Below are 16,624 nucleotides of genomic sequence, written 5' to 3' on the forward strand. Positions count from 1 at the left end.
GGCTGAGACAGGCCGGCGATCAGGTGCTGATACAGGCCGGGGATCAGGGGCTGATACAGGCCGAGGATCAGGGGCTGATACAGGCCAGGGATCAGGGGCTGATACAGGCCAGGAATCAGGGGCTGAGACAGGCCGGGGATCAGGGGCTGATGCAGGCCGGGGATCCGGGCCTGATACAGGTCGGGGATCAGGGGCTGAAACTGCCTGGGGATCAGGGGCTGATACAGGCCGGGGATCAGGGTCTGATACAGGCCGGGGATCAGGGGCTGATACAGACTGGGGATCAGGGGCTGATACAGGCCGGGGATCAGGAGCTGATACAGGCCGGGGATCAGTGGCTGATACAGGCCGGGTATCAGGGGCTGATACAGGCCGCGGATCAGGGGCTGATACAGGCCGGGGATCAGGGGCTGATACAGGCCGGGGATCAGCGGCTGATACAGGCTGGGGATCAGGGGCTCATACAGGCTGGGGATCAGAGGCTGATACAGGCCGGGGATCAAGCGCCGAGACAGCCTGGGGATCAGGGGTTGATACAGGCCGGGGATCAGTGGCTGATACAGGCCGGGGACCATGGGCTGAGGCAGGCCGGGGATCAGGGGCTGAGACATACCGGGGATCAAGGGCTGAGACAGGCCGTGGACCAGGGGTTGATACAGGCCGGGGATCAGGGGCTGATACAGGCGGGGGATCAGGGCCTGAGACAGGCCGGGGATCAGGGGCTGATACTGCCTGGGGATCAGGGGCTCAGACAGGCCGGCGATCAGGTGCTGATACAGGCCGGGGACCAGGGGCTGAGACAGGCCAGGGATCATGGGTTGATACAGGCCGTGGATCAGGGGCTGATGCAGGCCAGTGATCACGGCCTGATACAGGTCGGGGATTAGGGGCTGATACTGCCTGGGGATCAGGGGCTGATACAGACCGGGGATCAGGGGCAGAGACAGGCCGGGGATCGGGGCTGATACAGGCCGGGGATCAGGGGCTGATACAGGCCGCGGATCAGAGGCTAATACAGGCCGGGAGTCAGGGGCTGATACAGGCCGGGGATCAGGAGCTGATACAGGCCGGGGATCAGGGGCTGATACAGGCCAGGGATCAGTGGCTGATACAGTCTGGGGATCAGGGACTCATACAGGCTGGGGATCAGGGGCTGATACAGGCCGGGATCAGAGGCTGAGACAGGCCGGGGATCAGGGGCTGAGACAGGCCGGGGATCAGGTGCTGAGACAGGCCGGGGTTCAGGGGCTGACACAGGCCGGCGAACAGTGGTTGATACAGGCTGGGGATCAGGGGCTGAGACAGGCCGGGGATCATGGGTTGATACAGGCCGTGGATCAGGGGCTGATGCAGGCCGGTGATCACGGCCTGATACAGGTCGGGGATTAGGGGCTGATACTGCCTGGGGATCAGGGGCTGATACAGGCCGGGGATCAGGCTCTGATACAGGCCGGGGATCAGGGGCTGATACAGACCGGGGATCAGGGGCAGAGACAGGCCGGGGACCGGGGCTGATACAGGCCGGGGATCAGGGGCTGATACAGGCCGCGGATCAGAGGCTAATACAGGCCGGGAATCAGGGGCTGATACAGGCCCGGGATCAAGGGTCGACACAGCCTGGGGATCAGGGGTTGATACAGGCCGGGGATCAGAGGCTGATACAGGCCGGGGATAAGGGGCTGATGTAGGCTGGGGATCAGGGGCTGATACAGGCCGGGGATCAGGGGCTGATACAGGCCGGGGATCAGGTGCTGAGACAGGCCGGGGATCAGGGGCTGAGACAGGCCGGGGATCAGGGGCTGATACAGGCCGGGGATCATGGGTTGATACAGGCCGGGGATCAGGGGCTGATGCAGGCCGGGGATCAGGGCCTGATACAGGTCGGGGATCAGGGGCTGAAACTGCCTGGGGATCAGTGGCTGATACAGGCCGGGGATCAGGGTCTGATACAGGCCGGGGATCAGGGGCTGATACAGACCGGGGATCAGGGGCTGATACAGGCCGGGGATCAGGGGCTGATACAGGCCGGGGATCAGCGGCTGATACAGGCTGGGGATCAGGGGCTCATACAGGCTGGGGATCAGAGGCTGATACAAGCTGGGGATCAAGCGCCGAGACAGCCTGGGGATCAGGGGTTGATACAGGCCGGGGATCAGTGGCTGATACAGGCTGGTGACCATGGGCTGAGGCAGGCCGGGGATCAGGGGCTGAGACATACCGGGGATCAAGGGCTGAGACAGGCCGTGGACCAGGGGTTGATACAGGCTGGGGATCAGGGGCTGATACAGGCGGGGGATCAGGGCCTGAGACAGGCCGGGGATCAGGGGCTGATACTGCCTGGGGATCAGGGGCTCAGTCAGGCCGGCGATCAGGTGCTGATACAGGCCGGGGATCAGGGGCTGATACAGGCCGGGGACCAGGGGCTGAGACAGGCCGGGGATCAGGGGCTGAGACAGGAGGGGATCAGGGGCTGAGACAGGCCGGGGATCATGGGTTGATACAGGCCGTGGATCAGGGGCTGATGCAGCCCGGTGATCACGGCCTGATACAGGTCGGGGATTAGGGGCTGATACTGCCTGGGGATCAGGGGCTGATACAGGCCGGGGATCAGGCTCTGATACAGGCCGGGGATCAGGGGCTGATACAGACCGGGGATCAGGGGCAGAGACAGGCCGGGGATCAGGAGCTGATACAGGCCAGGGATCAGTGGCTGATACAGTCTGGGGATCAGGGACTCATACAGGCTGGGGATCAGGGGCTGATACAGGCCGGGATCAGAGGCTGAGACAGTCCGGGGATCAGGGACTGAGACAGGCCGGGGATCAGGTGCTGAGACAGGCCGGGGTTCAGGTGCTGACACAGGCCGGCGAACAGTGGTTGATACAGGCTGGGGATCAGGGGCTGATACAGGCCCGGGATCAAGGGTCGACACAGCCTGGGGATCAGTGGTTGATACAGGCCGGGGATCAGGGGCTGATACAGGCCGGGGATCAGGGGCTGATACAGACCGGGGATCAGGGGCTGATACAGGCCGGGGATCAGGGGCTGATACAGGCCGGGGATCAGGGGCTGATACAGGCCGGGGATCAGGGGCTGATACAGGCCGGGGATCAGGGGCTGATACAGGCCAGGGATCAGCGGCTGATACAGGCTGGGGATCAGGGGCTCATACAGGCTGGGGATCAGAGGCAGATACAGGCCGGGGATCAAGCGCCGAGACAGCCTGGGGATCAGGGGTTGATACAGGCCGGGGATCAGTGGCTGATACAGGCCGGGGACCATGGGCTGAGGCAGGCCGGGGATCAGGGGCTGAGACATACCGGGGATCAAGGGCTGAGACAGGCCGTGGACCAGGGGTTGATACAGGCCGGGGATCAGGGGCTGATACAGGCGGGGGATCAGGGCCTGAGACAGGCCGGGGATCAGGGGCTGATACTGCCTGGGGATCAGGGGCTCAGTCAGGCCGGCGATCATGTGCTGATACAGGCCGGGGATCAGGGGCTGATACAGGCCGGGGACCAGGGGCTGAGACAGGCCGGGGACCAGGGGCTGAGACAGGCCGGGGATCAGGGGCTGAGACAGGAGGGGATCAGGGGCTGAGACAGGCCGGGGATCATGGGTTGATACAGGCCGTGGATCAGGGGCTGATGCAGGCCGGTGATCACGGCCTGATACAGGTCGGGATCAGTGGCTGATACAGTCTGGGGATCAGGGACTCATACAGGCTGGGGATCAGGGGCTGATACAGGCCGGGATCAGAGGCTGAGACAGGCCGGGGATCAGGGGCTGAGACAGGCCGGGGATCAGGTGCTGAGACAGGCCGGGGTTCAGGGGCTGACACAGGCCGGCGAACAGTGGTTGATACAGGCTGGGGATCAGGGGCTGATACAGGCCCGGGATCAAGGGTCGACACAGCCTGGGGATCAGTGGTTGATACAGGCCGGGGATCAGGGGCTGATACAGGCCGGGGATAAGGGGCTGATGTAGGCCGGGGATCAGGGGCTGACACAGGCCGGGGATCAGGGGCTGATACAGGCCGGGGATCTTGGGCTGAGACAGGCCAGGGATCAGGGGCTGATACAGGCCGGGGATCAGGGGCTGATACAGGCCAGGGATCAGGGGTTGAGACAGGCTGGGGATCAAGGACCGAGACAGCCTGAGGATCAGGGGTTGATACAGGCCGGGGATCAGGGGCTGATACAGGCCGAGGATGAGGGGCTGATACAGGCCGGGGATCAGGGGCTGGTACAGGCCGGGGATCAGGGGCTGATACAGGCCGGGGATCATGGGCTGAGGCAGGCCGGGATCAGGGGCTGAGACAGGCCCGGGATCAGGGGCTGAGACAGGCCGTGGATCAGGGGCTGATACAGGCCAGGGATCAAGGGCTGATACAGGCGGGGGATCAGGGCCTGAGACAGGTCGGGGATCAGGGGCTGATACTGCCTGGGGATCAGGGGCTGATATAGGCCGGGGATCAGGGTCTGATACAGGCCGGGGATCAGGGGCTGAGACAGACCGGGGATCAGTTGCAGAGACAGGCTGGGGTTCGGGGCTGATACAGGCCAGGGATCAGGATCTGATACAGGCCGGGGATCAGGGGCTGATACAGGCTGGGGATCAGGGACTGATTCAGGCCGGGGATCAGGGGCTGATGCAGGCCAGGGATCAGTGGCTGATACAGGCTGGGGATCAGGGGCTCATACAGGCTGGGGATCAGGGGCTGATACAGGCTGGGGATCAGGGGCTGAGACAGGCCGGGGATCAGGGGCTGAGACAGGCCGGGGATCAGGGGCTGATACAGGCCGGGGATCAGGGGCTCATACAGGCTGGGGATCAGGGGCTGAGACAGGCCGGGGATCAGAGACTGAGACAGGCCGGGGTTCAGGGGCTGATATAGACCGGGGATCAGGGTCTGATACAGACCGGCGAACAGTGGTTGATACAGGCTGGGGATCAGGGGCTGATACAGGCCTGGGATCAAGGGTCGACACAGTCTCGGGATCAGGGGTTGATACAGGCCCGGGATCAGGGGCTGATACAGGCCGGGGATAAGAGGCTGATGTAGGCCGGGGATCTGGGGCTGATTCAGGCCGGGGATCAGGGCCTGATACAGGTCGGGGATCAGGGGCTGATACTGCCTGGGGATCAGGGGCTGATACAGGCCGGGGATCAGGATCTGATACAGGCCGGGGATCAGGGGCTGAGACAGGCCGAGGATCAGTTGCAGAGACAGGCTGGGGATCGGGGCTGATACAGGCCGGGGATCAGGGGCTGATACAGGCCGGGGATCAGGGGCTGATACAGGCCGGGGATCAGGGGCTGATACAGGCCAGGGATCAGTGGCTGATACAGGCTGGGGATCAGGGGCTCATACAGGCTGGGGATCAGGGGCTGATACAGGCCGAGGATCAGGGGCTGATACAGGCCGGGGATCAGGGGCTGAGACAGGCAGGGGATCAGAGACTGAGACAGGCCGGGATTCAGGGGCTGATATAGACCGGGGATCAGGGGCTGATACAGACCGGCGAACAGTGGTTGATACAGGCTGGGGATCAGCGGCTGATACAGGCCCGGGATCAAGGGTCGACACAGTCTGGGGATCAGTGGTTGATACAGGCCCAGGATCAGGGGCTGATACAGGCCGGGGATCAGGGGCTGATACATGCCGGGGATCTTGGGCTGAGACAGGCCAGGGATCAGGGGCTCAGACAGGCCGGGGATCAGGGGCTGATACAGGCCAGGGATCAGGGCTGAGACAGCCTGGGGATCAGGGGCTGAGACAGGCCGGGGATTATGGCCTGAGACAGACCGGGGATCAGGGGATGATACTGCCTGGGGATCAGGGGCTGAGACAGGCCGGCGATCAGGTGCTGATACAGGCCGGGGATCAGGGGCTGAGACAGGCCGGGGATCAGGGGCTGGTACAGGCCAGGGATCAGGGGCTGAGACAGCCTGGGGATCCGGGGCTGATACAGGCCGGGGATCAGGGCCTGAGACAGGCCGGGGATCAGGGGCTGATACTGCCTGGGGATCAGGTGCTGATACAGGCCGGGGATCAGGGGCTGATACAGGCCGAGGATCAGGGGTTGATACAGGCCGGGGATCAGGGGCTGATACAGGCCGGGGATCAGGGGCTGATACAGGCCAGGGATCAGGGGCTGAGACAGGCCGGGGATCAGGGGCTGAGACAGGCCGGCGATCAGCTGCTGATAAAGGCCGGGGATCATGGGCTGAGACAGGCTGGGGATCAGGGGCTGATACAGGCCGGGGATCATGGGTTGATACAGGCCAGGGATCAGGGGCTGATGCAGGCCGGGGATCAGGGTCTGATACAGGCCAGGGATCTGGGGCTGATACAGGCCGGGGATCAGGGGCTGATACAGGCCGGGGATCAGTGGCTGATACAGGCCGGGGATCAGGGCCTGATACAGGCCGGGGATCAGCGGCTGATACAGGCTGGGGATCAGGGGCTCATACAGGCAGGGGATCAGGGGCTGATACAGGCCGGGGATCAAGGACCGAGACAGCGTGAGGATCAGGGGTTGATACTGGCCGGGGATCAGGGCCTGAGACAGGCCGAGGATAAGGGGCTGATACAGGCCGGGGATCAGGGGCTGGTACAGGCCGGGGATCAGGGGCTGATACAGGCCGGGGATCATGGGCTGAGGCAGGCCGGGATCAGGGGCTGAGACAGGCCCGGGATCAGGGGCTGATACTGCCTGGGGATCAGGGGCTTATATAGGCCGGGGATCAGGGTCTGATACAAGCCGGGGATCAGGGGCTGATACAGGCCGGGGATCAGGGGCTGATGCAGGCCAGGGATCAGTGGCTGATACAGGCTGGGGATCAGGGGCTGAGACAGGCCGGGGATCAGGGGCTGAGACAGGCCGGGGATCGGGGCTGATACAGGCCAGGGATCAGGATCTGATACAGGCCGGGGATCAGGGGCTGATGCAGGCCAGGGATCAGTGGCTGATTCAGGCTGGGGATCAGGGGCTCATACAGGCTGGGGATCAGGGGCTGAGACAGGCCGGGGATCAGGGGCTGAGACAGGCCGGGGATCAGGGGCTGATACAGGCCGGGGATCAGGGGCTGAGACAGGCCGGGGATCAGAGACTGAGACAGGCCGGGGTTCAGGGGCTGATATAGACCGGGGATCAGGGGCTGATACAGACCGGCGAACAGTGGTTGATACAGGCTGGGGATCAGGGGCTGATACAGGCCCGGGATCAAGGTTCGACACAGCCTCGGGATCAGGGGTTGATACAGGCCCGGGATCAGGGGCTGATACAGGCCGGGGATAAGAGGCTGATGTAGGCCGGGGATCTGGGGCTGATACAAGCCGGGGATCAGAGGCTGATACAGGCCGGGGATCTTGGGCTGAGACAGGCCGTGGATCAGGGGCTGATACAGGCGGGGGATCAGGGCCTGAGACAGGCCGGGGTTCAGGGGCTGATACTGCCTGGGGATCAGGGGCTGAGACAGGCCTGCGATCAGGTGCTGATACAGGCCGGGGATCAGGGGCTGATACAGGCCGAGTATCAGGGGCTGATACAGGCCGGGGATCAGGGGCTGAAACAGGCCGGGGATCAGGGGCTGATACAGGCTGGGGATCAGGGGCTGAGACAGGCCGGGGATCAGGGGCTGATACAGCCTGGGGATCAGGGCCTGTTACAGGCCGGGGACCAGGGGCTGAGACAGGCCGGGGATCAGGGGCTGAGACAGGCCGGGGATCAAGGGCTGATACAGGCTGGGGATCAAGGGCTGATACAGGCCGAGGATCAGGGGCTGATACAGGCCGGGGATCAGGGGCTGATACTGCCTGGGGATCAGGGGCTGATATAGGCCCGGGATCAGGGGCTGATATAGGCCGGGGATCAGGGGCTGATACAGGCCGGGGATCAGGGGCTGATACAGGCTGGGGATCAGGGACTGATACAGGCTGGGGATCAGGGGCTCATACAGGCCGGGGATCAGGGGCTGATACAGGCCGGGGATCAGTGGCTGATACAGGCTGGGGATCAGGGGCTCATACAGGCCGGGGATCAGGGGCTGATACAGGCCGGGGATCAGTGGCTGATACAGGCTGGGGATCAGGGGCTCATACAGGCTGGGGATCAGGGGCTGAGACAGGCCGGGGATCAGGGGCTGATATAGACCGGGGATCAGGGGCTGATACAGACCGGCGAACAGTGGTTGATACAGGCTGGGGATCAGGGGCTGATACAGGCCCGGGATCAAGGGTCGACACAGCCTCGGGATCAGGGGTTGATACAGGCCCGGGATCAGGGGCTGATACTGCCTGGGGATCAGGGGCTGATATAGGCCGGGGATCAGGGTCTGATACAAGCCGGGGATCAGGGGCTGATACAGGCTGGGGATCAGGGACTGATTCAGGCCGGGGATCAGGGGCTGATGCAGGCCAGGGATCAGTGGCTGATACAGGCTGGGGATCAGGGGCTCATACAGGCTGGGGATCAGGGGCTGAGACAGGCCGGGGTTCAGGGGCTGATATAGACCGGGGATCAGGGGCTGATACAGACCGGCGAACAGTGGTTGATACAGGCTGGGGATCAGGGGCTGATACAGGCCCGGGATCAAGGGTCGACACAGCCTCGGGATCAGGGGTTGATACAGGCCCGGGATCAGGGGCTGATACAGGCCGGGGATAAGAGGCTGATGTAGGCCGGGGATCTGGGGCTGATACAGGCCGGGGATCAGAGGCTGATACAGGCCGGGGATCTTGGGCTGAGACAGGCCGTGGATCAGGGGCTGATACAGGCGGGGGATCAGGGCCTGAGACAGGCCGGGGTTCAGCGGCTGATACAGGCTGGGGATCAGGGGCTCATACAGGCAGGGGATCAGGGGCTGATACAGGCCGGGGATCAAGGACCGAGACAGCGTGAGGATCAGGGGTTGATACTGGCCGGGGATCAGGGGCTGATACAGGCCGAGGATAAGGGGCTGATACAGGCCGGGGATCAGGGGCTGGTACAGGCCGGGGATCAGGGGCTGATACAGGCCGGGGATCATGGGCTGAGGCAGGCCGGGATCAGGGGCTGAGACAGGCCGGGGATCAGGGTCTGATACAAGCCGGGGATCAGGGGCTGATACAGGCTGGGGATCAGGGGCTGAGGCAGGCCGGGGATCAGGGACTGATTCAGGCCGGGGATCAGGGGCTGAGACAGGCCGGGGATCAGGGGCTGAGACAGGCCGGGGATCAGGGGCTCATACAGGCTGGGGATCAGGGGCTGAGACAGGCCGGGGACCAGGGGCTGATACAGGCTGGGGATCAGGGGCTGAGACAGGCCGGGGATCGGGGCTGATACAGGCCAGGGATCAGGATCTGATACAGGCCGGGGATCAGGGGCTGATGCAGGCCAGGGATCAGTGGCTGATACAGGCTGGGGATCAGGGGCTCATACAGGCTGGGGATCAGGGGCTGAGACAGGCCGGGGATCAGGGGCTGAGACAGGCCGGGGATCAGGGGCTGATACAGGCCGGGGATCAGGGGCTGAGACAGGCCGGGGATCAGAGACTGAGACAGGCCGGGGTTCAGGGGCTGATATAGACCGGGGATCAGGGGCTGATACAGACCGGCGAACAGTGGTTGATACAGGCTGGGGATCAGGGGCTGATACAGGCCCGGGATCAAGGGTCGACACAGCCTCGGGATCAGGGGTTGATACAGGCCCGGGATCAGGGGCTGATACAGGCCGGGGATAAGAGGCTGATGTAGGCCGGGGATCTGGGGCTGATACAAGCCGGGGATCAGAGGCTGATACAGGCCGGGGATCTTGGGCTGAGACAGGCCGTGGATCAGGGGCTGATACAGGCGGGGGATCAGGGCCTGAGACAGGCCGGGGTTCAGGGGCTGATACTGCCTGGGGATCAGGGGCTGAGACAGGCCTGCGATCAGGTGCTGATACAGGCCGGGGATCAGGGGCTGATACAGGCCGAGTATCAGGGGCTGATACAGGCCGGGGATCAGGGGCTGAAACAGGCCGGGGATCAGGGGCTGATACAGGCTGGGGATCAGGGGCTGAGACAGGCCGGGGATCAGGGGCTGATACAGCCTGGGGATCAGGGCCTGTTACAGGCCGGGGACCAGGGGCTGAGACAGGCCGGGGATCAGGGGCTGAGACAGGCCGGGGATCAAGGGCTGATACAGGCTGGGGATCAAGGGCTGATACAGGCCGAGGATCAGGGGCTGATACAGGCCGGGGATCAGGGGCTGATACTGCCTGGGGATCAGGGGCTGATATAGGCCGGGGATCAGGGTCTGATACAAGCCGGGGATCAGGGGCTGATACAGGCTGGGGATCAGTGTCTGATACAGGCTGGGGATCAGGGGCTCATACAGGCTGGGGATCAGGGGCTGAGACAGGCCGGGGATCAGGGGCTGAGACAGGCCGGGGATCAGGGGCTGATACAGGCCGGGGATCAGGGGCTGAGACAGGCCGGGGATCAGAGACTGAGACAGGCCGGGGTTCAGGGGCTGATATAGACCGGGGATCAGGGGCTGATACAGACCGGCGAACAGTGGTTGATACAGGCTGGGGATCAGGGGCTGATACAGGCCCGGGATCAAGGGTCGACACAGCCTCGGGATCAGGGGTTGATACAGGCCCGGGATCAGGGGCTGATACAGGCCGGGGATAAGAGGCTGATGTAGGCCGGGGATCTGGGGCTGATACAGGCCGGGGATCAGAGGCTGATACAGGCCGGGGATCTTGGGCTGAGACAGGCCGTGGATCAGGGGCTGATACAGGCGGGGGATCAGGGCCTGAGACAGGCCGGGGTTCAGGGGCTGATACTGCCTGGGGATCAGGGGCTGAGACAGGCCGAGGATGAGGGGCTGATACAGGCCGTGGATCAGGGGCTGGTACAGGCCGGGGATCAGGGGCTGATACAGGCCGGGGATCATGGGCTGAGGCAGGCCGGGATCAGGGGCTGAGACAGGCCCGGGATCAGGGGCTGAGACAGGCCGTGGATCAGGGGCTGATACAGGCCAGGGATCAAGGGCTGATACAGGCGGGGGATCAGGGCCTGAGACAGGCGGGGGATCAGGGGCTGATACTGCCTGGGGATCAGGGGCTGATATAGGCCGGGGTCAGGGTCTGATACAGGCCGGGGATCAGGGGCTGAGACAGACCGGGGATCAGTTGCAGAGACAGGCTGGGGATCGGGGCTGATACAGGCCGGGGATCAGGGGCTGATACAGGCCGGGGATCAGGGGCTGATACAGGCCAGGGATCAGTGGCTGATACAGGCTGGGAATCAGGGTCTCATACAGGCTGGGGATCAGGGGCTGAGACAGGCCGGGGATCAGGGGCTGAGACAGGCTGGGGATCAGGGGCTGAGACAGGCCGGGGATCAGGGGCTGAGACAGGCCGGGGATCAGGGGCTGATACAGGCCAGGGATCAGTGGCTGATACAGGCTGGGAATCAGGGTCTCATACAGGCTGGGGATCAGGGGCTGAGACAGGCCGGGGATCAGGGGCTATTACAGGCCGGGGATCAGGGGCTGAGACAGACCGGGGATGAGAGACTGAGACAGGCCGGGGTTCAGGGACTGATATAGACCGGGGATCAGGGGCTGATACAGACCGGCGAACAGTGGTTGCTACAGGCTGGGGATCAGGGGCTGATAAAGGCCTGGGATCAAGGGTCGACACAGTCTGGGGATCAGGGGTTGATACAGGCCGGGGATAAGGGGCTGATGTAGGCCGGGGATCAGGGGCTGATACAGGCCGGGGATCAGAGGCTGATACAGGCCGGGGATCTTGCGGGGAGACAGGCCAGGGATCAGGGGCTGAGAAAGGCCGGGGATGAGGGGCTGATACAGGCCAGGGATCAGGGGCTGAGGCAGCCTGGGGATCCGGGGCTGAGACAGGCCGGGGATCAGGGGCTGAGACAGGCCGGGAATCAGGGGCTGAGACAGGCCGGGGATCAGGGGCTGATACTGCCTGGGGATCAGGGGCTGAGACAGGCCGGCGATCAGGTGCTGATACAGGCCGGGGATCAGGGGCTGATACAGGCCGAGGATCAGGGGCTGATACAAGCCGGGGATCAGGGGCTGAGACAGGCCGGGGATCAGGGGCTGATACAGTCTGGGGATCAGGGACTCATACAGGCTGGGGATCAGGGGCTGATACAGGCCGGGATCAGAGGCTGAGACAGGCCGGGGATCAGGGACTGAGACAGGCCGGGGATCAGGTGCTGAGACAGGCCGGGGTTCAGGTGCTGACACAGGCCGGCGAACAGTGGTTGATACAGGCTGGGGATCAGGGGCTGATACAGGCCCGGGATCAAGGGTCGACACAGCCTGGGGATCAGTGGTTGATACAGGCCGGGGATCAGGGGCTGATACAGGCCGGGGATCAGGGGCTGATACAGACCGGGGATCAGGGGCTGATACAGGCCGGGGATCAGGGGCTGATACAGGCCGGGGATCAGGGGCTGATACAGGCCGGGGATCAGGGGCTGATACAGGCCAGGGATCAGCGGCTGATACAGGCTGGGGATCAGGGGCTCATACAGGCTGGGGATCAGAGGCTGATACAGGCCGGGGATCAAGCGCCGAGACAGCCTGGGGATCAGGGGTTGATACAGGCCGGGGATCAGTGGCTGATACAGGCCGGGGACCATGGGCTGAGGCAGGCCGGGGATCAGGGGCTGAGACATACCGGGGATCAAGGGCTGAGACAGGCCGTGGACCAGGGGTTGATACAGGCCGGGGATCAGGGGCTGATACAGGCGGGGGATCAGGGCCTGAGACAGGCCGGGGATCAGGGGCTGATACTGCCTGGGGATCAGGGGCTCAGTCAGGCCGGCGATCAGGTGCTGATACAGGCCGGGGATCAGGGGCTGATACAGGCCGGGGACCAGGGGCTGAGACAGGCCGGGGACCAGGGGCTGAGACAGGCCGGGGATCAGGGGCTGAGACAGGAGGGGATCAGGGGCTGAGACAGGCCGGGGATCATGGGTTGATACAGGCCGTGGATCAGGGGCTGATGCAGGCCGGTGATCACGGCCTGATACAGGTCGGGATCAGTGGCTGATACAGTCTGGGGATCAGGGACTCATACAGGCTGGGGATCAGGGGCTGATACAGGCCGGGATCAGAGGCTGAGACAGGCCGGGGATCAGGGGCTGAGACAGGCCGGGGATCAGGTGCTGAGACAGGCCGGGGTTCAGGGGCTGACACAGGCCGGCGAACAGTGGTTGATACAGGCTGGGGATCAGGGGCTGATACAGGCCCGGGATCAAGGGTCGACACAGCCTGGGGATCAGTGGTTGATACAGGCCGGGGATCAGGGGCTGATACAGGCCGGGGATAAGGGGCTGATGTAGGCCGGGGATCAGGGGCTGACACAGGCCGGGGATCAGGGGCTGATACAGGCCGGGGATCTTGGGCTGAGACAGGCCAGGGATCAGGGGCTGATACAGGCCGGGGATCAGGGGCTGATACAGGCCAGGGATCAGGGGTTGAGACAGGCTGGGGATCAACGACCGAGACAGCCTGAGGATCAGGGGTTGATACAGGCCGGGGATCAGGGGCTGATACAGGCCGAGGATGAGGGGCTGATACAGGCCGGGGATCAGGGGCTGGTACAGGCCGGGGATCAGGGGCTGATACAGGCCGTGGATCAGGGGCTGATACAGGCCAGGGATCAAGGGCTGATACAGGCGGGGGATCAGGGCCTGAGACAGGTCGGGGATCAGGGGCTGATACTGCCTGGGGATCAGGGGCTGATATAGGCCGGGGATCAGGGTCTGATACAGGCCGGGGATCAGGGGCTGAGACAGACCGGGGATCAGTTGCAGAGACAGGCTGGGGTTCGGGGCTGATACAGGCCAGGGATCAGGATCTGATACAGGCCGGGGATCAGGGGCTGATACAGGCTGGGGATCAGGGACTGATTCAGGCCGGGGATCAGGGGCTGATGCAGGCCAGGGATCAGTGGCTGATACAGGCTGGGGATCAGGGGCTCATACAGGCTGGGGATCAGGGGCTGAGACAGGCCAGGGATCAGGGGCTGAGACAGGCCGGGGATCAGGGGCTGATACAGGCCAGGGATCAGGGGCTCATACAGGCTGGGGATCAGGGGCTGAGACAGGCCGGGGATCAGAGACTGAGACAGGCCGGGGTTCAGGGGCTGATATAGACCGGGGATCAAGGTCTGATACAGACCGGCGAACAGTGGTTGATACAGGCTGTGGATCAGGGGCTGATACAGGCCTGGGATCAAGGGTCGACACAGTCTCGGGATCAGGGGTTGATACAGGCCCGGGATCAGGGGCTGATACAGGCCGGGGATAAGAGGCTGATGTAGGCCGGGGATCTGGGGCTGATACAGGCCGGGGATCAGGGCCTGATACAGGTCGGGGATCAGGGGCTGATACTGCCTGGGGATCAGGGTCTGATACAGGCCGGGGATCAGGGTCTGATACAGGCCGGGGATCAGGGGCTGAGACAGGCCGAGGATCAGTTGCAGAGACAGGCTGGGGATCGGGGCTGATACAGGCCGGGGATCAGGGGCTGATACAGGCCGGGGATCAGGGGCTGATACAGGCCGGGGATCAGGGGCTGATACAGGCCAGGGATCAGTGGCTGATACAGGCTGGGGATCAGGGGCTCATACAGGCTGGGGATCAGGGGCTGATACAGGCCGGGGATCAGGGGCTGATACAGGCCGGGGATCAGGGGCTGAGACAGGCAGGGGATCAGAGACTGAGACAGGCCGGGATTCAGGGGCTGATATAGACCGGGGATCAGGGGCTGATACAGACCGGCGAACAGTGGTTGATACAGGCTGGGGATCAGCGGCTGATACAGGCCCGGGATCAAGGGTCGACACAGTCTGGGGATCAGTGGTTGATACAGGCCCAGGATCAGGGGCTGATACAGGCCGGGGATCAGGGGCTGATACATGCCGGGGATCTTGGGCTGAGACAGGCCAGGGATCAGGGGCTCAGACAGGCCGGGGATCAGGGGCTGATACAGGCCAGGGATCAGGGCTGAGACAGCCTGGGGATCAGGGGCTGAGACAGGCCGGGGATTATGGCCTGAGACAGACCGGGGATCAGGGGATGATACTGCCTGGGGATCAGGGGCTGAGACAGGCCGGCGATCAGGTGCTGATACAGGCCGGGGATCAGGGGCTGAGACAGGCCGGGGATCAGGGGCTGGTACAGGCCAGGGATCAGGGGCTGAGACAGCCTGGGGATCCGGGGCTGATACAGGCCGGGGATCAGGGCCTGAGACAGGCCGGGGATCAGGGGCTGATACTGCCTGGGGATCAGGTGCTGATACAGGCCGGGGATCAGGGGCTGATACAGGCCGAGGATCAGGGGTTGATACAGGCCGGGGATCAGGGGCTGATACAGGCCGGGGATCAGGGGCTGATACAGGCCAGGGATCAGGGGCTGAGACAGGCCGGGGATCAGGGGCTGAGACAGGCCGGCGATCAGCTGCTGATAAAGGCCGGGGATCATGGGCTGAGACAGGCTGGGGATCAGGGGCTGATACAGGCCGGGGATCATGGGTTGATACAGGCCAGGGATCAGGGGCTGATGCAGGCCGGGGATCAGGGTCTGATACAGGCCGGGGATCTGGGGCTGATACAGGCCGGGGATCAGGGGCTGATACAGGCCGGGGATCAGTGGCTGATACAGGCCGGGGATCAGGGCCTGATACAGGCCGGGGATCAGCGGCTGATACAGGCTGGGGATCAGGGGCTCATACAGGCAGGGGATCAGGGGCTGATACAGGCTGGGGATCAAGGACCGAGACAGCGTGAGGATCAGGGGTTGATACTGGCCGGGGATCAGGGGCTGATACAGGCCGAGGATAAGGGGCTGATACAGGCCGGGGATCAGGGGCTGGTACAGGCCGGGGATCAGGGGCTGATACAGGCCGGGGATCATGGGCTGAGGCAGGCCGGGATCAGGGGCTGAGACAGGCCCGGGATCAGGGGCTGAGACAGGCCGTGGATCAGGGGCTGATACAGGCCGGGGATCAAGGGCTGATACAGGCCGGGGATCAGGGGCTGATACAGGCCGGGGATCAGGGGCTGATACTGCCTGGGGATCAGGGGCTGATATAGGCCGGGGATCAGGGTCTGATACAAGCCGGGGATCAGGGGCTGATACAGGCTGGGGATCAGGGGCTGATACAGGCTGGGGATCAGGGGCTCATACAGGCTGGGGATCAGGGGCTGAGACAGGCCGGGGATCAGGGGCTGAGACAGGCCGGGGATCAGGGGCTGAGACAGGCCGGGGATCGGGGCTGATACAGGCCAGGGATCAGGATCTGATACAGGCCGGGGATCAGGGGCTGATACAGGCTGGGGATCAGGGACTGATTCAGGCCGGGGATCAGTGGCTGATACAGGCTGGGGATCAGGGGCTCATACAGGCTGGGGATCAGGGGCTGAGACAGGCCGGGGATCAGGGGCTGAGACAGGCCGGGGATCAGGGGCTGATACAGGCCGGGGATCAGGGGCTGAGACAGGCCGGGGATCAGAGACTGAGACAGGCCGGGGTTCAGGGGCTGATATAGACCGGGGATCAGGGGCTGATACAGACCGGCGAACAGTGGTTGATACAGGCTGGGGAT

The sequence above is a fragment of the Somniosus microcephalus genome, chromosome 3 (assembly GCF_052327205.1).
Source record: "Somniosus microcephalus isolate GS21.2 chromosome 3, FLI_Smic_1.0, whole genome shotgun sequence".
NCBI classification, from domain to species: Eukaryota; Metazoa; Chordata; class Chondrichthyes; order Squaliformes; family Somniosidae; genus Somniosus; species Somniosus microcephalus.